The 22,431-nt window shown below is 46.9% G+C and overlaps 1 protein-coding gene across 1 annotated transcript in view; it reads left to right on the top strand.

Annotated features, from left to right (window-relative positions):
• Window positions 1–22,431, top strand: part of LDLRAD3 (low density lipoprotein receptor class A domain containing 3) — a 183,511-nt gene that overhangs the window by 23,619 nt on the left and 137,461 nt on the right. The gene's annotated exons all lie outside the window — the stretch shown is intronic.

The raw sequence follows: 22,431 nt of genomic DNA, 5'->3' as shown, positions 1-22,431 counted from the left end.
GGTTGGAGTTGAGCTGAGGTGGGAAGGTTGGAGTTGAGCTGAGGTGGGAAGGTTGGAGTTGAGCTGAGGTGGGAAGGTTGGAGTTGAGCTGAGGTGGGAAGGTTGGAGTTGAGCTGAGGTGGGAAGGTTGGAGTTGAGCTGAGGTGGGAAGGTTGGAGTTGAGCTGAGGTGGGAAGGTTGGAGTTGAGCTGAGGTGGGAAGGTTGGAGTTGAGCTGAGGTGGGAAGGTTGGAGTTGAGCTGGTGTGGGAAGGTGTAGGGATTGGGGTTAATCTGAGGTGGGAAGGTGTAGGGATTGGGGTTTGATCTGAGGTGGGAAGGTGTAGGGATTGGGGTTTGATCTGAGGTGGGAAGGTGTAGGGATTGGAGTTTGATCTGAGGTGGTGGGAAGGTTGGAGGTTGATCTGAGGTGGTGGGAAGGTTGGAGGTTGATCTGAGGTGGTGGGAAGGTTGGAGGTTGATCTGAGGTGGTGGGAAGGTTGGAGGTTGATCTGAGGTGGTGGGAAGGTTGGAGGTTGATCTGAGGTGGTGGGAAGGTTGGAGGTTGATCTGAGGTGGTGGGAAGGTTGGAGGTTGATCTGAGGTGGTGGGAAGGTTGGAGGTTGATCTGAGGTGGTGGGAAGGTGTCGGGATTGGAGTTGATCTGAGGTGGTGGGAAGGTGTCGGGATTGGAGTTGATCTGAGGTGGGAAGGTTGGAGGTTGATCTGAGGTGGGAAGGTTGGAGGTTGATCTGAGGTGGGAAGTTGCAGAAATGTGTAATGATCTGATTGTATTTAACTTGTCATTAGACATGTGCACAGAAATTTATTTATTTTTTGTTCTGTTTCGTATCCGTTCCCGTTCGTTTTTCGTAAGACGCCCGTTTTATTGTTCGTTCCCGTTCGTTTTTCGTATGACGCGATTTTTTTGTATTCCGATCGTTTCGTATTTTGGTTACCGTTTTATTTTCGTACATGCGGGATGGTTCGTTATTCTGTTTAATTCATGTTCGTTACTTGTTAGACAATAATTTTCGTGAATTTCCATCATTTTGTACTTTCGTAAATATATCGCGGGATTCGCGACACTTTCAACACGCGGCTCATCCATATTAACTATTGTTAAGCCCCATACACTTGGTCAGACTTTTTTTAACAACAAACATAAAAACAATCGTTTTACCGAACGTACGTTCGTTCGTTTTTAAACTCCATCAGAAAACCATTTTTGGGTTCCAGGTTCAAAAGTCTGGCCAACTGATCTCTCCCTTCAGATGAAAATCCACAGAAAAGTTTATTTGGCTTTACTGTACTACTCGGCACAAAAGAGAAGCTGCTTCACTAACTACACTCACTGTCCATTCAAAAAAACGAAAATTACATCTTATAACAAAAGATTTGCATTCTGTATTTTGAAACCAAATTACGAACAGAAAAAAGGAATTCAGAATACAGAATACAAATCTTTTGTTATAAGATGTCATATGAACATACAAACAGAAAAAGGATTCAAACAAAATACAGAATGAAAATCTTTTGTTATAGATGTCATATGAACAAACGACTGAAAATCAAAATACGAACAGAACAAGGATTCAAACAAAATAAAGAATGCAAGTCTTTTGTTATAGATGTAATTTTCGTTCTTTTGCCGTTTTCGTTTTGTCGTATTTTCGTCGGATCGTTCGTTCGTATTTGCGGTTGTTCGTTATGCGACTCATTCGTAATCCCGTCATTTTGGTGCTTACATTTTTTCGTATGTACACATTATTCTGCGGGTACGAAAATGAAAATTTTCGTACGAAAATAACATTCGTACGAACGGGAATGCACATATCTACTTGTCATTACTAATGAGACTGAGTGCAAACATTGAAAACAAGTTATATGACTGCAGTGTGCGATTGTTTACTGACATGCGCTTGTCTGACACCCGACATGGAAGAGGTTGCTGCCTCCTGGCTTATTTTATGTAAATTCAACTATCAGCTTCACTCACTTCCTCGTTTTGCTCTGTTAAACATTAAAAGTGTTTTTTATCTGTTTTGATAAGTAAAATCCAGTGAGCTCACATGTTATGTCCTACAGTCTTATCAGCCTCCTGAGCTACAAAACACCTCCCCTATGTTATGGACTTGGGAAGGGGTGGAGTTCTATAGTCCATACTTTTGTGAGACGATCTGATCTTTGTGACACGGTGACATTATCCTGCTGGAAGGAGCCATCAGAAGATGGGGACACTGTAGTCATAAAGTAATGGACGTGGTCATTAACAATAGGTAGGCCGTGGTGTTTAAATGATGCTCAATTGGTACTAAGAGGCCTAAAGTGTGCCAAGAAAATATCCCCCCCCCCCCCCACCAGCCTGAACCCATGATGCAAGGCAGGATGGATCCATACTTTCATGTTTATGACATATTCTGACCCGACCATCTGAATGTCGCAGCTGAAAAAGAGACTCATCAGACCAGGCAACGTTTTTTCAATCTTCTATTGTCCTATTTTGGTGATCCTGTGCCAATTGTAGCTTCAATTTCCTGTTCTTTGCTGACGGGAGTGGCACCCGGTGTGGTCTTCTGCTTGACTGCTTCTGTAGTTTATCTGCTTGAAGATTTGATGTGTCGGGTGTTCAGAGATGGTATTCTGCATACCTTGGATGTAACGAGTGGTTATTTGAGTTACTGTTGCCTTTCTATCATCTCTGCCCATTCTCCTCTGACATCAAGCCATTTTCCTCCCCCCAACTGCCGCTCACTGGATATTTTCTCTCTTTCAGACCATTCTCTGTAAACCCAAGAGATGGTTGTGTGTGTGTGTGTGAAAATACTAGTAGATCAGCCATGTGTTTTGTTTGTTTTTTTTTTGTTTGTTTTTTTATTCTCAGACCAGCCCACCTGGCACCAACAACCATGCCACGTTCAAAGTCGCTTAAATCCCCTTTCTGATGCTTGGTTTGAACGTCCTCACCACGTACTACTGATACGCCGGCGTACTTTCAAATTTCCCGCGTCGTATCTTTAGTTTGAATCCTCAAACCAAGCTACGACGGCATCTGGGTAAGATCCGACAGGCGTACGATGCAATACTTTGGCGCCCGCTGGGTGGAGTTTGCGTTGTTTTCCGCGTCGGGTATGAAAATTAGCGATTTACGACGATCCACGAACGGCCGTCGCATTTTCTAACATCGTCTGTAGTCGGCTTTTTCCGGCGTATAGTTAAAGCTGGTATTTTGCGGCGTATAGATAGACTTGCCATGTTAAAGCGGATGTGCCATGGGAACAAAATATTAAAAGTCAGCAGCTACAAATACTGCAGCTGCTGACTTTTAATAATAGGACACTTACCTGTCCTGGAGTCCAGCGCCGATCGCAGCAGAGCACGAGCGATCGCTCGTCACTCTGCTGCTCCCCCCGCCATCCACGCTGAGGGAACCAGGAAGTGAAGCGCTGCGGCTTCACTGCCCGGTTCCCTACGGCGCATGCGCGAGTCGCGCTGCGCCCGCCGATTGGCTCACACGCTGTGTGCTGGGAGCCGAGTGTTCCCAGCACACAACGGGCGACAGACGGGATGTGACGGAATGCCCGTCTTTCGCCCGTATCGTGTGGCCGGAAGTGGGTGCAAATACCTGTCTTTAGACAGGTGTCTGCACCCCCCTCCCCCCTGAAAGGTGTCAAAAGTGACACCGGAGGGGGGGAGGGTTCCGATCAGCGGGACTCCACTTTAGGGTGGAGGACCGCTTTAAGTATGGCCCGAAATTTGAAATTTTTATTTTTTTTGCGTAAGTCGTCCGTGAATAGGGATGGACGTAACTCGCGGCTAAGTTAAAAAAATTACGTCCTAGCGACGTCATTTAGCGCAATGCACGGCGGGAAATTTTGGGACGACGCATGCGCAGTTCATTCGGCGCGGGGACGCGCTTCATTTAAATGAGTCACGCCCCCTAATCGCCGATTTGAATTCCGCCGCCAGAAATGCACTACGGCGCCGTAACTTACGGCGCAAAATCGTTGAGGATTCGAAATTCCGCCAGGTAAGGTACGGCGGAGTAGCGTATCTCTGATACGCTACGCGGATGTAATTCTCTCTGGATCTGGCCCTTTGAGTTGCTGCCATATGATTGGCTGATTTAGCAATTTGTGTTACCAAGCCATTAAACGGGTGTACCTAATAAAGTGGCCATTGGGTGTATAGCCTTGAGGCTGTAGGGAGAGGAGTGCCTAGGCCAGTGATGGCGAACCTTGGCACTCCAGATGTTTTGGAACTACATTTACAATGAGGCTCATGCACTCTGCAGTGTAGTTGAGCATCATGGGAAATGTAGTTCCAAAACATCTGGGGTGCCAAGGTTCGCCATCACTGGCCTAGGCACAGTCCCATACCAGGAAGTGCACTGCAATCTTTCAGGAGGGGTTCAGGACAAAGGGCAGTGGCAGTCTGTTTATAGAGGGAGCTGGAGCGCCGCCCCCTCTGGTGGCTCCGCACCGCCACTGAAATAACATACATTCATGCATTGCATGAATGTATGTTATTGTTGCCAGCTGCCGCTGGTCTAATTCAGATGGCCGGAAATTGAGCGCCCACCACCTGAATAACGGCAGCTGGTTGGCTGTGCGGAAGTGCCTATCAGAGCCAGCGGCTCTGATAGGCTTTCCAAGTACAGCCCACGTCTCCTCGGAACGTACGGGGGGTGCGTTCCTTGGATAAGACTGACGGCTGTCCCAGCCAATCAGGTTCACCGATTCTGGTTATCGGTAACCTGATTGGCTGAAGCGTCACCAAGGCAGGAGAAGACATCGAGGAAGGAGAAAGGTAAGTGCATTTTACAGGGCACAGTGGCAACAATGGGCACAGTGGCGAAAATTGGCACAGTGGCGACAAATGAGGGGCACAGTGGCTGCGTTTGGCATGGCACAGTGGTGACAATTGATGGCACAGTGGCTGCGTTGCATGGCACAGTGACTGCGTTTGATGGCATGGCACAGTGGTGCGAATTGATGGCATACTGACTGCATTTGATGGCATGGCACAGTGGTGCGAATTGATGGCATAGTGACTGCATTTGATGGCATGGCACAGTGGTGACAATTGATGGCACAGTGACTGCATTTGATGGCATGGCACAGTGGTGATAATTGATGGCACAGTGACTGCGTTTGATGGCATGGCACAGTGGTGCGAATTGATGGCATAGTGACTGCATTTGATGGCATGGCACAGTGGTGACAATTGATGGCACAGTGAGGCTGCAATTTTTTTTTTTTTTTCGTTTGCGCCCCCCAAAAATTTTTGAGCACCAGCCGCCACTGACAAAAGGTACATATATCGGGGTACTTGCCTAGGCACAATTTACATTTCCAAATGTTCCCTTTTATAGCTAATTTTTCACTTTCTGAATTCATTTCCACCTTGTCTGTTTTAGGTTTTATAGGCCCAAGAATAACATTTTTTAGTAGTAACACGGGGCCCTGTAGGAACCTGGGAGCTGAGCCAAGGATGCAGGTATGACGTTCTTTATGCCCTATACAGACGTCGTAAACCGCGCCGGCATCGGAATATTAAACGGGTTGGGGAAAGGCGATTTGAAGGGTTAAAAAAAAAAAAAAAATCCCACCCACGCCCCCCGATCACCATTTTTATTCGTCCCTTGTTCCGCCAAGCAGCCATTGCTGGGATTTCAAAGTCTAAAGCGGGAGGCCGTAACTCCCAGAATTGCATATTTTATCGCCGCCATAAACCTCGAGTCCTGCGCTTCTCTTAAATGTGATTTTTATTTTAACCAAATTAAAAATTGATGCAGTGTGTTTGCTAAGTTAAAGCGTCGCTTCTGAATCCGTAATGCGCAAAGCACAGCCGGCAGGGTTTCCTCGCCGAGAAGACATCTGTTACACAAACTGTCCACATCTAAGACGTATACCCCTTTTTTCCGCTCGTTTTTTTGGTTAAAAGAAGGATTTTTTTTTTCTTGAGCGTCCTCGTTTTGATGGTAAAAGCGTTTTTTGTCTTTATCACTGGCGGCCTGCGAGACGGGGGAAATGGGCGCCGTGTAATTTACAGCGGTGCTCAGGGCTTTTATTTGGCGATAAAAAATAAAACGTTGCAAATTAAAAAAGAAGACAGAAACAGCTAATGTTTTAAGAGCGTTCCAAAAGCCCTCGAGGAGGGGGGGGGGGCGGGGAGGAGGAAGGGGATCCAAAATAATAACTGAATCTCTTGTCTCAAGCTGGGGCATGTGATTGGATGACTGAGCCTTTTGTTGGTGCGCTGTGCTGACTGGAGGGCATCGCAGGGCAAAGACTCTGCCGTTTAAGTGCTGATGGGAGGGATACACAGGGAAAGGCGGTGGGTCTCTTACAGATATTTAAAGGGGAACTCCGGGCAGAAACGTTAAATTCTTTATTCAGTAAGCCAAAAACTACCTTAACCACTTACCCCCCGGACCATATTGCTGCCCAAAGACCAGAGTACTTTTTGCGATTCGGGACTGCGTCGCTTTAACAGACAATTGTGCGACGTGGCTCCCAAACAAAATTGGCGTCCTTTTCTTCCCACAAATGGAGCTTTCTTTTGGTGGTATTTGATCACCTCTGCGGTTTTTAGTTTTTGCGCTATAAACAAAAATAGAGCGACAATTTTGAAAAAAATGAATATTTTTTACATTTTGCTATAATAAATATCCCCCAAAAATATATAAAAAAACATTTAGGCCGATATGTATTCTTCTACATATTTTTCTTAAAAAAAAAATCGCAATAAGCGTTTATTGATTGGTTTGCGCAAAAGTTATAGCGTTTACAAAATAGGGGGTATTTTTATGTCATTTTTATTATATTTTTTTTACTAGTAATGGCGGCGATCAGCGATTTTTTTTTTTCGGTACTGCGACATTATGGCGGACACTTCGGACACTTTTGACACATTTTTGGGACCATTGGCATTTTTATAGCGATCAGTGCTATAAAAATGCATTGGATTACTATAAAAATGCCACTGGCAGTGAAGGGGTTAACACTAGGGGGCGGGGAAGGGGTTAAGTATGCCTGGGTGTGTTCTTACTGTGGGGGGGGGGGGGTGGCCTCACTAGGGGAAACACTGATCCTCTGTTCATACATTGTATGAACCGAAGATCAGCATTTCCCCCCCCTGACAGGACCGGGAGCTGTGTGTTTACACATACAGCTCCTGGTCCCCGCTCTGTACCGAGCGATCGCGTGTGCCCGGCGGCGATCGCGCCCGCCGGGCACACGCACGGGAGTCGGGGGCGAGCGGGGGGCGCGCGCGCGCCCCTAGTGGCGGCTGGGAGAGAGGACGTCATACTACGTGCTCTCGCCCAGCCGAGCCAACTTGTCGACGTATAACGGCGGTGGCCGGTCGGCAAGTGGTTAACCACTTCAATACAGGGCACTTTTACAACCCCCCCCCCCCCCCTCTTTCCTGTTCAGGCCAGTTTTCAGCTTCCAGCGCTGTTTTACTTTGAATGACAATTGCACGGTCATGCAACACTGTACCTATAGGAAACTTTTTTTTATAATTTTCTTCATACAAATAGTGTGCTTTGTTTGTTGGCCGGGGAGCACCGTTTTTTATTTTTTCCCCCAAAGCCGGGCACCCCTTCCATAGACTCCCATGTTAAACGTCAGTCTAGTCATGGGCACAGTGAGGCATGCAATACGTTTCCCCAGTTTTTTTGTGGTAAAATTTGGTGTCTTGGCTTATATTTGGGTTGGCTTATACTCGGGTATATATGGTAAGCAAATTTTTCTACTTCACTGATGGACACTGGTGAGGAGGCAATAATCGGTGACCCAGATGGGCACAGGTAGGTGGCACTAATGTGCACTGATAGGCGGCACTTATGGGTGGTACTGATGGGCAGGCACTTAAATGCAGCACTGATTGGCCTCACTAATGGGCACAGACCGGTGTCACTGATGGGAACAGACTATTGCTACTGATGGGCACAGAGTGGCATCACTAATGGGCACATTTTAGGCTGCATTGTATTCGGAGCATTGATGATCAGTGTCCTGATTAACTTTACATGTCTCTCCTGTGAGGAGATGGCACTGATCCACTCTCCTCTCCTCACACTCTGTCAGTGTGAGGTGAGGAGAGCCGATGAATGGCATCTCCTTGTTTACATGTGACCGACTATGATTGGACACAGATGATCACGTGGGTAAAGACTCGCGATCGCCGTGCTGTGCGCCTAAACTAGGCGCTGTCCCAGAAGAAGAGCTGCCCTGCTCCGCCGTCATTTGTCTATACGGCGTGCGGAAGCAGTTAAGGTGAAACTAAAGGCAAACATTTTATTTTTAGCTAGAGTAAGAGAGGGTTAACCGTGGTCGTTTTTAAGGTTTGCCATCTGTCCCATTGGGGAGATTTATCTTCACTTCCTGTCCCAGACGCACAATGGCCCTTAATTGGGGCTGATCTGAGGTCTGCACATGCAGGAATTGGGGCTGATCTGAGGTCTGCACGTGCAGGAATTGGGGCTGATCTGAGATCTGATTGTGTAAGAATTGGGGCTTACCCGAAGTGTGAGGCTACATGAATTGGGGCTGATTTGAGATGTGACAGAGGAGGAAATTGGGCTGATCTTGGGTCTGAATGTGAAGGAATTGTAGCTGATCTGAGGTGTGAAGGTGCAGGAATTTGGGCTGATCTTGGGTCTGTACGTGCAGGACTTGGGGGCTGATCTGAGGTCTGCACGTGCAGGAATTGGGGCTGATCTGAGGTCTGCACGTGCAGGAATTGGGGCTGATCTGAGGTCTGCACGTGCAGGAATTGGGGCTGATCTGAGGTCTGCACGTGCAGGAATTGGGGCTGATCTGAGGTCTGCACGTGCAGGAATTGGGGCTGATCTGAGGTCTGCACGTGCAGGACTTGGGGACTGATCTGAGGTCTGCACGTGCAGGACTTGGGGACGATCTGAGGTCTGCACGTGCAGGACTTGGGGACTGATCTGAGGTCTGTACGTGCAGGAATTGGGGCTGATCTGAGGTCTGCACGTGCAGGACTTGGGGACTGATCTGAGGTCTGTACGTGCAGGACTTACAAATAAGAGAACTTCACTATTTGGGGTCTACATGCCCTTTACACCAAGGGTGCTCAACCTGTGACCCTCCAGCTGTTGCGGAACTAAAAGTCCCGTGAGTCACTGAAAGTTGCTGACAGTTACAAGCATGACTCCCAAAGGCAGAGGCATGATGGGACTTGTAGTTCTGCAACAGTTGGAGGGACACAGGTTGAACACCCATGCTTTACAGCCTCCTGCATCTTCCTGAACTCTGTTAGCACTTCCCAATTCTGATCCTGAAGAAAAGAAGACCAAATACAAGTTTGAAGAACTCCCGTACAAAGAAAGCTCTTCATGCGGAGACTCTAATAAGATCTCCAAATATAACAACCTGTTTCATCTCCATGCCTGAAATATGCAGATTCGCCCGACACCCCGGATAATTCCGTCTCCACCCCCAACCGTTCCCAGGAACGTTATCCGGCGTCATTCCGAATCTCTCTTGTAGTTACAGAAGCCGGCTCGCCTTGCACTTTAAAAAAAAAAAACACGTATTTGATGTTTTTGCTTTTAAAACTCCGCTCGCTGTGCAATATTTATTTCCACTTTTTTTTTTTTTTGCTGGTGATGAGAAAATACACCTTTTTCGTCTCTTCAGAAACAATATTCGGGGACTTTTCGACCCAGTTGTGTGATTGGCGTGCTGGCCCCATTCCCAGCAGGCAGCGGGTTAAGAACAATTGGATAATATATTCGGGGATGGAGGCGGAGGAGATTGCCCTCAGGTAACGAGCTGAGTGGGCTGTCAGGTTTAATAAGCGCACGGTTCCTCCTGTGAACTGTAGCGCAGTTCTGTCTATTAAAATATTAAACATATATTCATGTATGCTGCAGACTCAGAGGGGACGTGCCGGCTGACAGAAGTCTGATATTATGTTCCTTTATATACCACCGATTAGCATTCGTCTGCCTGCAGAGCCGAAAAACCCTCATAGACGCCGTCTGCCCCCTAATATTTCTAGGAATTAATTCCCGGAGTTTGGAGACCATACATCTCAATCCGCAGCCATTTATTTTTTTTCATTGAGAGATGAGAATTGGCTACCTGCTAGTGAACCTTTTAAAGCAGAACTTCAGGCAAAAAGAACAAGTAAAAATAGTAAATGATAAATGCTAACTGTTTTTTGGCTGCAATATTCACCTTTAATCCAGAGATTTCACTTGCAGTATTTTTCTTTGGCCACTAGATGTCCTCGGCAGTATTTTTTTGGACCACTAGATGGCCAGCTTTGTTCAATCCACTTTCTCTAGCCCAGCTCCTGGAGGATCCGCCTCCAGCCTTTGACTGGATAGTGAATGGAGAAGCGGCACAGCGATGAGCTCAGCTCTCTGTCACTCTGCTCTCTCCTCCCAGTATGCATGAACTGTGACCCCGTGGGATGAGCTCTCCTGCCCTAGTTGCCAGCAGGAACAGGCGTTAAAAAATCTTTAATAAATTAAATTGGTGGCCTATAAAATGTTGGGGGGGAGGGGGGCGTGGTGACGCTTTTGCGGCAATACTCTCCTTTAATCTGCAGCAAACCACAGCACATATGCTGTACTCTTTCTGCCATTAGATGCCTCCAATGTGATGGTCAGCATTGTTCACTTTCTCTAGCCTGAGTCATGCTGGCCCTGCCACAGCCTGTGATTGGACCGTGAAAAGAGAAGCAGCACACTGATTAATGAGCTGTGACCCTGATGGGTGATCTCCCCTCTCCTCCACAGCATACACAATGTACTCCTCTCTTTTTTTTTTGTTGCCCATTTAGATGTTCTCAGTCTTCTGGTTTGAACTACAACCAGCATCAATCAATTTGCTTCCTCAGGTTGTCGTATATCCTCCCCATCCTGTAAGTGGACCATAAAAGGAGTAGTGGCACAGTGATAAATTCATCTTGCTCTCTCAGATGGTACTGATGGGCACCCATAGATGACACCCATAGGTGGCGCTGATGGGTAACCATAGGCGGCACTGGGCACTGATAGGTGGCACTGGTGGACACCGATGGGTACCCATAGTCAGCTCTGATGGGCACTCATGGGCGGCACCGATGGGCAGCATCATGGGCGCTGATTGGCATCCCAGGTGGGCTCACCTGTTGGTCTCCAGTGGGTTTCCTCGATGGGTCTGCACTGATATTCAATGCGCTGATTATCAGTGCAAGCCCCACTGTCAGGAGAGCAGCCGATCGACTCTTCTCTACTCACATCTGTTGGAGCCAGTGGAGGAAAAGCGGATACACGGTTCCTCCTGTTTATGCTGTGATTGGACACAGCTGATCACATGGTAAAGAGCCTACATCATAGGCTCTGTACCAGGATCGGAGATGCAGTGTGCCAGACTGACACCCCACACCTGTTGGTCTCCAGTGGGTTTCCTCGATGGGTCTTCACTGATATTCAATGCGCTGATCATCAGTGCAAGCCCCACTGTCAGGAGAGCAGCCGATCGGCTCTTCTGTACTCACGTCTGTTGGAGCCAGTGGAGGAAAAGCGGATACACGGTTCCTCCTGTTTATGCTGTGATTGGACACAGCTGATCACATGGTAAAGAGCCTACATCATAGGCTCTGTACCAGGATCGGAGATGCAGTGTGCCAGACTCACACCCCACACCACCGATTTTCTCCGTCGCTTATCCTGCTGGACATCATATGACGCCCAGTCAGGATAACATAACCACTTTGCGGCCGCCATTTTATCTGGCAGACGGGAGGTGGTTAAAAAAAATCCATTTAGCAATGTATTTATGATTACAGAGCTGCATTAATTTCTTCAGCCCTCCGCTGCCTTCATTGGCTGAGGCCCATCTCGCCATCGGTGTTCTATTGTGTATTGGGAAGACTTCCCAGAAGGCCGCGATGGCGACAAATGGAGGATCAGCTTTGTGTTGTCACCCCCTTTGAACTGCGATGTTGGACAAGTAGGTGATGGACACGTGCGGCCGTATACCAGACACGGGTTACAGAGACCTTGCCGCTGTAAATTGATATCCTGTGCCGTCAGACTTGGCCGGCGTGCCGCGGGAGAAGACCAATTCGTTTTTTTGGCATTGGTCAGCTGGAACCCATTTTGTTTACTTCCAGTACTAAAACCAGTCCATTACATTCGCTGCCTTCGTCCAAAGAACTTTAATTAAACAATTTGCTAATCCTACGAGGCCAACTTGAACAGCGTCCTGTTTGCAGGTGACGAGGCCTTGGCAGCGGTCCGCTGGCACAACACCGCGCCTTCTCCGGGTGCTTGAGCTCGAGGTGATTTTGGCGGTCGCTGAGCGGTAAAAAATGAAGTAGTGTCTTTGTGAATGTACCCAGAACAAAGGGGGGTTTGTGTGAAGAGTGGAAGAGCGCAGGGTTTTTTTTATCTGCGCAGGGTGAAAAGGACGCTTTAAATCGGACGTCGGAAAAAAAAAAAAACGGCTTCAATTACAAGCATGTTAATGAGTAAATTATCAGTGTGCAGCCATTGAAGTGATAAGATGGTTACTGGCCAGGATTAAAGGCTTGGAGTTTTCACAGCTAGGCAGAATAAACCCAGGTTCATCCTTGAAGTTATTGTTTTTATCTTTCTGTAAATTGCGTGATTTATCTTTTTCGTAGAATAAACCGATATTTTCACTTTTTGTGTTTAATTTCTTTAACCACTTCCATACCGGGCACGTATACACCTTCCCGCCCAGACCAATTTTTAGCTTTCAGCGCTGTTGCACTTTGAATGACAATTGCGCGATCGTGCTACACTGTACCCAAACTAAATTTTTATCATTTTGTTCCCACAAATAGAGGTTTCTTTTGGTGGTATTCGATCACCTCTGCAATTTTTTTCTGCAAAAAAAATTAAAAATTACCGAAAATTTTGAAAAAAAAAAGTTTATTTTTTTTGGTTCTGTTATAAAACATTGTAAATAAGTACGTTTTCTCCTTTACTGATGGTACTGCACTGATCGGCACCGATGAGGTGGCACTGATGTGGTGGCATTGATGAGCACTGATGATAGGCACGGATAGGCGGCATGGATGGGCACGGATAGGCGGCATGTATGGGCACAGATAGGCGGCATTGATGGACACCGATAGGCGGCATGGATGGGCACTTATATTTTGGCACTAATGTATGTTGTACTAGTGGATGCCAATCAGTGCCAAACAATGCCTGCCAATCAGTGATGCCCATTGTGGGCACTGCTTGGCATCCATTATTTCTGTCATTGTCATCCCTGGTGGTCTAGGGTGGCATACCTGTGTTTTGCATTGTCATCCCTGGTGGTCTAGTGGCATTCCTGGTGGTCCAGTGTGGGCATCTTTGGGAGGGCTGTGATGATAATCGATGAGCACAAACCCCCCCCTGTCAGAGGAGCAGCCAATCGGCTCTCCTCTACTCGCGTCTGACAGACACGAGTGAGGAAAAGCCGATTACCGGCTTTTCCGGTTTACATCGTGATCAGCCGTGATTGGACACGGCATATGCGTGGTAAAGAGTCTCCGTCGGTGTTGCGGGGTGTCAGACTGACCCCCCGTGGGCGCCCAGCGGCTCAATATCCTGAGGACGTCATATGACGTCCAGTCGGCATATTGAAACCACTTTGCCGACGTCAATCTGCAATTGGCGGGTGGCAAGTGGTTAAAGGGAGGTGTGTGTGTGTGTGTGTGTGTGTGTGTGTGTGTGTGTGTGTTTTTAGGGTGATAATAACCCTGGCAATACACTGTTCGAATTTCGAAAATTTTCTTTTGAAAGTCAGAGAATTTTGTGATCTGATGCCACCGTTGATTTCGAAATTCAACCAACCAAGCCTTCAATTTTCACCTCATGTTGCTACAGAGGAGAATTTTCGTGTCTGGGAATCTTCTTTTGTTTTTGGGAATTTTTTCTTTTCTTGCACATGCGATTTTTTTTTTTTTACATTTCTCGCATGATTCTTCCATCATTGATTTTAGAAAATCGTTAGGTTTTTAAAAAAATTTCCAACACTTGTTATTAAAATTCAATGGCCGCACAAAAATCGGCTGTTGCTGCAGCCACTAATGGTGCGAAATACGAACAAAAATTGTTTCGAAATTCGACCCGTGTATGGCCTAAGTGTATTTCTGACGTTTGTGCACAGTAGGAACCTGGCCATGAAGCCGAAAGGGTTCCGGTAAGGATTCCCTTACCAGCAATGGCGGCGGAAGCACCCGACATGCGATGGCAACAGCTGCGGTACTGACATCGCTGGACTCCAGGACAGGTAAGTGTTCTAATATGTGGACACTATGTATGTGTAGCTGCTTAATTAAATTTTTTGGGCGGGAAGGCAGAACGGGATACGCGCAGCAATCAAATCTGACACACGTTCTAATCCCTCTGCACTCTATCCACAACTATAAAAAAAAGTTTGCCATTAGTTGTACTTTACCGCTTCCCGCCCACCCAACGTCATGACGTCGCGGACTTTGAGTGGTGATATCTGAATGATGGGTGCAGCTACAAACATAATTCAGATATCTTCTTTTAGAGCCGGCGATTCCCTACACCAGGTGCTATTCAGCCGCTTGATCGTTCTTACAGGCAGCCGGAAAGGACATCCCGTCCCGTTCCCTCCTGCCGCCCTCCGGTGCTTTAGGCTCGATTTCACATCTATGCATGTTGCTTTTGAGCGTTTTTGCGGGGCTTGCTGCGTTTTTTTTTAAAATTTCCTTTAGTGACCAGCTAAAAGCAGGTTAAAAAATAAAATAAAATGCAGACCGCAAAATCGCTGTAAAAACGGAGAGAAATGTCAGCATTGGCCTGGTAGGCAAGTGGTTAATGACTCCCCCAATGCGCCTTGCTAACATGCACTTGAAATCGCATGCCAAAATGCATAAAACGGTGCGACGTGGAAAAAAAAAATGGCGCTTGCACTTCTTCTTGGATGTGATTATCGCAGGTAGAATAGCCCATTGTAACTAATAGGCAAATCTAAACTTGATGCATCAAAGCGCACGGGGACTGTTGTACCTGCATAGGTGTGAACAAACCCTAAATAAGCCCTTTAAAAAATAAATAAATGTAATTGTGGTATATACCGTACGCACTGATACTTGTCCAATCTGCAGAAGCTCGTGCAACTCCCCCCGAGAGCAGTCAGATGTGTAAGACAATAATACGACGGATTAAAAATTTACAGATCTACCGCCAGCTCCTTATTGGAATGCCACATTCCCTCTTCCTTCCCTACATCTTTAGAACACCAAAGATCCTTCATAAAAAATCCATGCATGTATGGCGTTAATCTGTATGGATTGTGACACCAGACTAATAATTAAAAATGGAGGGGACAGTTGCCTTGCGGATCGCATTATGCAGACGCCATTACATCTACAAGCCAATTGACGGCTTTTTTTTTTATTTGACGTGCCGTTTAAGTAATTGTCAGTTATTATTTTTAATGTGGTTTTTCCCATCCTGCTGAGAAAAATATCGTGTTTGGTTGATGCGCGAATTTGTCACATTGTGTTAACAAACATAGCGGGGAAATTCTTGGATAATCACATTTATTATGGCTCGTTGTGAGGCTTTATACCCGTATTTAAGCAGTGCGGGGTTTTGGAGTTTTTCTTTTATATCTGTTTTTTATAGGGTTGGTTGTTTATTTGTTGCAGATTTGGAGCGTCCAGGGGGCGGTAATTACAAACCGTTGATCCAAATTTTCTACCGCCTTCTTACCACCCACCTAAAGTGTGCAATGGCAAATGCTTTGTTTCCCGCCGCGTGCTGCTTTCAACAGGCAGTACCGCCGCCAAACCCAACCCGTGCAAGAGACTGGGGCGGTGCTACAACGCGTTATTGGCGCGATATTTCAACTGTAAGGCTTGGTTCACACCGCCGCGACGTGCCTAGAATGACCTGTGAAATCCCATGTTGGTCAATGAGAGGCGTCTTAAAGTTATACTAAAGCTAAAATAACAAATGTCATACTTGCCTCCACTGTGCACTTTGTTTTGCACAGAGTGGCCCTTATCCTCCTGTTCTGGGGGCCCTTGGCGGCTCTCGCGCCCCCCCCCGCAATAGCTAACCCCCTCTGGGAAGAGCTCTCCCGAGGGGGTTACCTTGCGGGCGTGCTCCAGAGTCCTGTATTTGGCGTCCATAGATGCCGAGTGTATGACTCTGGCCCGCCCGCGTCATTGGATTTGATTGACAGCAGCAGGAGCCAATGGCTGGGACTCCATGGGGAGAAGGACAGCGGGGACCCGCCCACGGAAATTCGGTGCTCAGGTAATTAAAACGGGGGCTGGGGGACCGGACACTGCAAGGTGTTTTTTCACCTTCATTAATAGGATGCATGAAGGTGAAAAAACACAAGGGTTTACAACCCCTTTTAATTAGCACCATTGAAGTCACTTTGACTTTAGAAAAGGTTCCTGTACTACTTTGAGGCGACTTTTATCCGACTTGTGCTAGTAGACTTTAATGGAAGTCACCTCGAAGTCGGATCCTCACCTATATTGATGTGATTTGGATCCAACATTCCAGGACAATTACACAGGCATTGCCTGCGGCCACTTCAAAGTTGCATCAAGTCGCCAGGAAGTAACACCGTAAGTCGCACAACTTTTCAGGTTGCAGTAGTGTGAACCGAGCCTAAAAGCACATTGGGCTGGGAAAAATAAATAAATGGCATTCAGAGGGTGGCAGTATCTCCTTCTGAATGCCTGACAGCCACTGCTCTGCCACCCACTGCAGTCGGCATATGTGCAGCAGCAAAGCGGGTCAGTTATAGCGCCCACGTGCTGCAGATATGCGTCTATGGGCTGCAGAGGTTTCTGTGCTAGGAGCACGCTCGGAGACCAAGCTGTCAAATACCAGCTCGGCGGGACCGGCTCCTGATCACGTGACCACCTTGACAGCCAACCACAGTGGTCACATGATTTAGCAGATTGTTTTCACCCTCCAGGCGTAACAGCCCAGTTAAAGGAACGTGGGCAGCAAGATTGTAAGAGCCACGTAAACCCAAAACATGGCTGGACTATTCTTGGGCTAAAATCTTTCCTCTAGAACAGTGGTTCTCAACCCAATTGAGACCAGGGCCTGCTACATTCTTCCAAAAGGCTCTGGATGGGGCTGAGTGTCACTATGCAGCATACTTGGTAGCCCTGTAGGGGATGAGGTTTTGGAGGAAGCTGGGGGCAACTGGGGATGATGGGGTCTTTAGAGAGAGCTGGGGGTCTCTCTAGGAGGTTAGGGATTTGCAGGGCAATGTGGGAGACTTGGGTGCACTGTGGGACACTCTTGGGGGCGCTATGAGGGGCTGGAGGCTCTTTAGCAAGCTAAGGAGCACTGATGGGACACTGTGGGAATTGAGGGCTTTTAGGGGGCCTGATGGCACTGTTGGAGGTTAAAGGGCACTGCAGGCAAATATGGGAGGTTACGTGGCACTTTGGGAACTGGGAAGCACTGTGGGACACTGCTGAGGTCTCTATGGGAGTCTGGAATGTCTTTAGCAATTTGGGGAGCATTGCAGGGGCACTGTGGGAATTGAGGGCGTTTAAGGGGCCCGGGGCGACTGTTGAAGGGTGCTGCAAGCCAATATGGAAGATTAGGTGGCACTATGGGAACTGGGAAGCACTGTTGGACACTGTAGAGGGCTCTATGGGGATCTGTAAGGTTTTTAACAAGTTGGGGCACTGTGGGGACTGAGGGCTTTTAGGGGGTCCTGGGGGGACTCTTGCAGGTTGATGGGCACTACAGGTCAATATGGGAGGTTAGGGGGCAATATGGGAACTGGGAAGGACTGTGGAACACTGTAGAGGGCTCTATGGGGATCTGGAAGGTCTTTATCAAGTTGGGGAGTATTGCAGGGGCACTGTGGTGACTGAGGGCTTTTAGGGGGCCCAGGGCAACTGTTGCTGGTTAAAGGGCGCTGCAAGCCATTATGGGAGGTTAGGTGGCACTGTGGGACACTGTAGAGGGCTCTTTTGTGGATCTGGAAGGTCTTTAGCAAGTTAGGGAGCATTGCAGGGGGCACTGGGGAACTGAGGGCTTTTAGGGGGCCTGGAGGGACTGTTGGAAGTTGAAGGGCACTGCAGGCCAATATGGGAGGTTAGGTGGCACCATGGGAACTACTGTGCAACACTGTAGAGGGCTCTATGGGGATCTGGAAGGTCTTTAGCAAGTTAGGGAGTATTGCAGGGGCACTGTGGGGGGGACTGAGGGCTTTTAGGGGGCCTGGAGGGACTGTTGGAGGTTGAAGGCACTGCAGGCCAATATGGGAGGTTAGGTGGCACTATAGGAACTGGTAAGCACTGTAGAGCGCTCTATGGGGATCTGGAAAGTCTTTATAAAGTTGGGGAGTATTGCAGGGGCATGTGGGGACTGAGAGCTTCTAGGGGCCAATATGGGAGGTTGGGAGGCAGCGTGGGACACTATTGGGGACACCATGGGGAGTTGGAGGGTCTTCAGCAAGCTGGGGAGCACTGTGGTAGCTTGGCATGACCTGTAGAGATAGGAGGCCTGGGGGCACTGTGAGATCTTGAGGGACTCTGAGGGTGGTTGGAGGACTGGGCAGAGGGAAGCCAAAGCTCAGCAGTGGGCCATGACGGACTGGTGAAGTCATGTCAGGCTAAGCAATCACTGGACTGGCTTTCTAATGATAAAAGGTCCAAAACATTTGCAGAGTTCTACTGTTCCTTTATATTGTGACGTCAGCAATTTTATTTTGACAGACTTTCTGATGAAACCACTTTAACGTGACCACAGGCTCGTTTTAACGGAGGGATAGTGTAGGCGGCCGGCATTGTCTGAGTTTCTGCTTACTTCGTCCCTCCTTGTACTTTCTATGGAAGCGCAGGGAAAGGTAATGCCGAACGTTCTGCGTTCCTCCTCCATACACGGAGGGCGCTGCCACTGTGGCTGCCCGTCTATCTCTGCCCATCAGATGTACGACCCCTGAAAAGGACCCCGTGAATTTTTGTTACTGGAAGTTATTAAGCCAACTCTGAGATATGAAAATCAATTTACTGTTCTATCTGGTATCTCGGCGTTATTAATGTGCGGCAGTAATGAGGAAATGAGGCGTGCATTTCATCTTTTATGCTTCGTTTGCTTCCTTTGTGCCATCTTTGAGTGACTTGTTGGAGAAAAGAAAAAAAAAATCTCGACAAGACCAAGAACGGTTTTGTCATATTGGAATTGTGAGGAGCGCTCTATGGGCGGAGGGGCAGATCCCCGCTGGGGGGTGCAGACTGTTTAGGAAAGTTTTTATTTATTTATTTTTTTGTAGGTAAGGGCTCCTCTCCGGTATTGAGATGTCTTCTGATTTTGTTGTACACTGGGAGCTTCTCCCAGTGTGTAGAACTCCACATCTGGAACCAACACGGAACCGGTAGTAACGTCAGCCTGGGAGACGCTCCCTGCTCTGTGTTGTTTACAGGCGATCGCCGGGTGCCAGAGGAGATCGAGTGCCCACCACCTGCAGATCGTCTCCTGCTGTAAAGAATCACAACAGAAGCGGCACGCGCCACCTACAGGCGGTAGTGAAGGATCACGTGTGTGTGTGTGTGTGTGTGTGTGTGTGTGTGTGTATATATAATAAATATTAGGTAGATTCAGTAAGAGTTAGGTTGGCTTATCAGTAGATAAGCCGACCTAACTCAGAATCTACGCCGACTTATGTTTAAGCGTATGCTCAAACAGAGCTACGCTTAAACATATCTAAGATACGACGGCTTGCGCCGTCCTATCTTAGGTTGCAATATTGAGGCTGGCCGTTAGGTGGCGCATCCATTGCGGTCGGCGTAGAATATGTAAATTAGTAAATACGCCGATTCACGAACGTACGCCCGGCCGCCGCAGTACATTTACACCGTTTCCGTAAGCCATTATCAGGCCTAAAGTTATTCCATCTATTAGGTGGAATAGTAATGTTAAAGTATGGCCGCCGTTCCCGCTTCGAGATTCGAAATTTTTACGTCGTTTGCGCAAGTCGTCCGCGAATAGCGATTTACGTCCACGTCGAAATCAATAGGCCCGTGCGGCGTACTTGGCCGCAATGCACACTGGGAAATGTAGGCGCCCGACGCATGCGCAGTTAGTAAAAAAAACGTCAAAAACGTAAGGTCAAGCTCCATTAACATAAAACACACCCCCTTACACACATTTGAATTAGGCGCCCTTACACCCGCCCGCTTTAGGCTACGCCGCCGTAACTTAGCAGGCAAGTACATTGTGAATCATGTACTTGCTTAGCTAACTTACGGCGGCGTAGTCTAAACACGCTAAGCTACGCCGCTGCATGTTTAGGGCAATGTACCTGAATCTACCTATTTGTGTATCTGTGCAGAGCTGTCCCCCTGTAGCAGTAAAACTGCTATAGGGTGGTCAGCAATTTTCAAAGCAAACTCCCCTCCATCCATCAATCCATCCATGTGTCCATGCTTTATTCCGTTGAGAAATCACTTTGAAAAATACCCCCCTAACATTTCTAGTGCCATCTTGAGTAAGGGCAAATGATTCATCAATGACTTATCGCGGGACTGCGATATTGCGGCAGGCAATCAGACACTAATTGACACTTTTTGGGAACCGGTGACACTTGTTCAGTGATAAACATATGCACTGTCACTATACTAATGACATTGGCTGGGAAGAGGCGATCAAAGGGTTAACTGTTTGCCTAGCCAGTGTTTTTTTTGTTTTTGTTTTGTGTACTGTCTGTGCTGCTTTTACTAGGGGAAAAGATGGAATTTTTTTCCCCGCTTTGCAGGAACACAGAATCCATCCCAAGTTTTTAATATTCAAAGCAAACTCCCCCATCCATCTATGTCTTCATGCTTTTATTTTGTTAAGAAATCACTTTGAAAAACGCCCCCGTAGCATTTCTGGCAGTAGCCATCTTGGTTAAGGGCAAATGATTCATGTAGCATTTACTTCCTGGAATCCAGGCCGCCGCATGTACATATACGTCCACAGAATGGCACGTACAGGCATATGGGCGTACATGTACGTCCCTGCCTTTCCGCGGGTCGGGGGTCCAATCGGGACCACCCCGAGTACATGCGGCGGTCGGAAATCCGCGGGGAGCGATCCGGGACGAGGGCGCGGTTATTCGTTTCTAGCCGCCCCCTCGCGATCACTCCCAGGAGCTGAAGAACGGGAGAGCCGTATGTAAACACGGCTTCTCCGTGCTTCACTATGGCGGCTACATCGATCGAGTGATCCCTTTTATAGGGATTCACAATCGATGACGTCACCCCTACAGCCACACCCCCCTACAGTTGTAAAGACACATGAGGTCACACATAACCCCTTCAGCGCCCCCTGTGGTTAACTCCCAAACTGCAACTGTCATTTTCACAATAAAGAATGCAATTTAAATGCATTTTTTGCTGTGAAAATGACAATGGTCCCAAAAATGTGTCAAAATTGTCCGAAGTGTCCGCCATAATGTCGCAGTCATGAAAAAAAAATGCTGATCGCTGCCATTAGTAGTAAAAAATAAATGATAAAAATGCAATAAAACTATCCCCTATTTTGTAAACGCTATAAATTTTGCGCAAACCAACCGATAAACACTTATTGCGATTTTTTTTTTTTACCAAAAATAGGTAGAAGAATACGTATCGGCCTAAAATAAAAAGTTTTTTTTTATATATTTTTGGGGGGATATTTATTATAGCAAAAAGTAAAAAATATTGCATTTTTTTTCAAAATTGTCGCTCTATTTTTGTTTATAGCGCAACAAATAAAAACCCGCAGAGGTGATCAAATACCACCAAAAGAAAGCTCTATTTGTGGGAAAAAAAGGACGCCAATTTTGTTTGGGAGCCACGTCGCACGACCGCGCAATTACCAGTTAAAGCAGCCCAGTGCCAAATTGTAAAAACACCTCTGGGCATTTAGCTGCATATTGGTCCGGGGCTCAAGTGGTTAAATACAAAAATTTTAAAAATAAATTAAATAATAAAAAAATGTAAAATTATATATGTGTGTATATATATATATATATATATGTGTGTGTGTGTGTGTGTGTGTGTATATATATATATATATAATAATTTATTATTAATTTTTTTTTTTTTTTTATAAAATGTATTTATTTAAAAAAAAAATTTATTTTATATAATTTTTTTTAAATAAGTGAATATTAAAATACCTTCCTATCTATTTACTAATGCCAGTGGTATAAAGATTAAAAACAATCAATTCTGATTGGGAGTGTGGAGTTCCACTTTAAAGAGGGCGAAAGGGTCACCCAAACCTCTCCTTGTCCCCTGAGTTGTCACCTCTCAGCTCCTCTTCATGTATCGGGTCTGTCAGAATCCGGATCTTCACTTCTCATCTGCTGATTGGATCTGAGTTTATGTCATTGGGTTGAACTTGCCAGCAGCTCCGCGTTTACATAATGCGACCTATTTCTGCATTCGCGTCGCTTTACGTTTTGTAT

This window comes from Rana temporaria, chromosome 11 (genome assembly GCF_905171775.1).
Source record: "Rana temporaria chromosome 11, aRanTem1.1, whole genome shotgun sequence".
Taxonomy (NCBI): Eukaryota; Metazoa; Chordata; class Amphibia; order Anura; family Ranidae; genus Rana; species Rana temporaria.
This window is presented reverse-complemented; position numbering and strand designations above follow the sequence as displayed.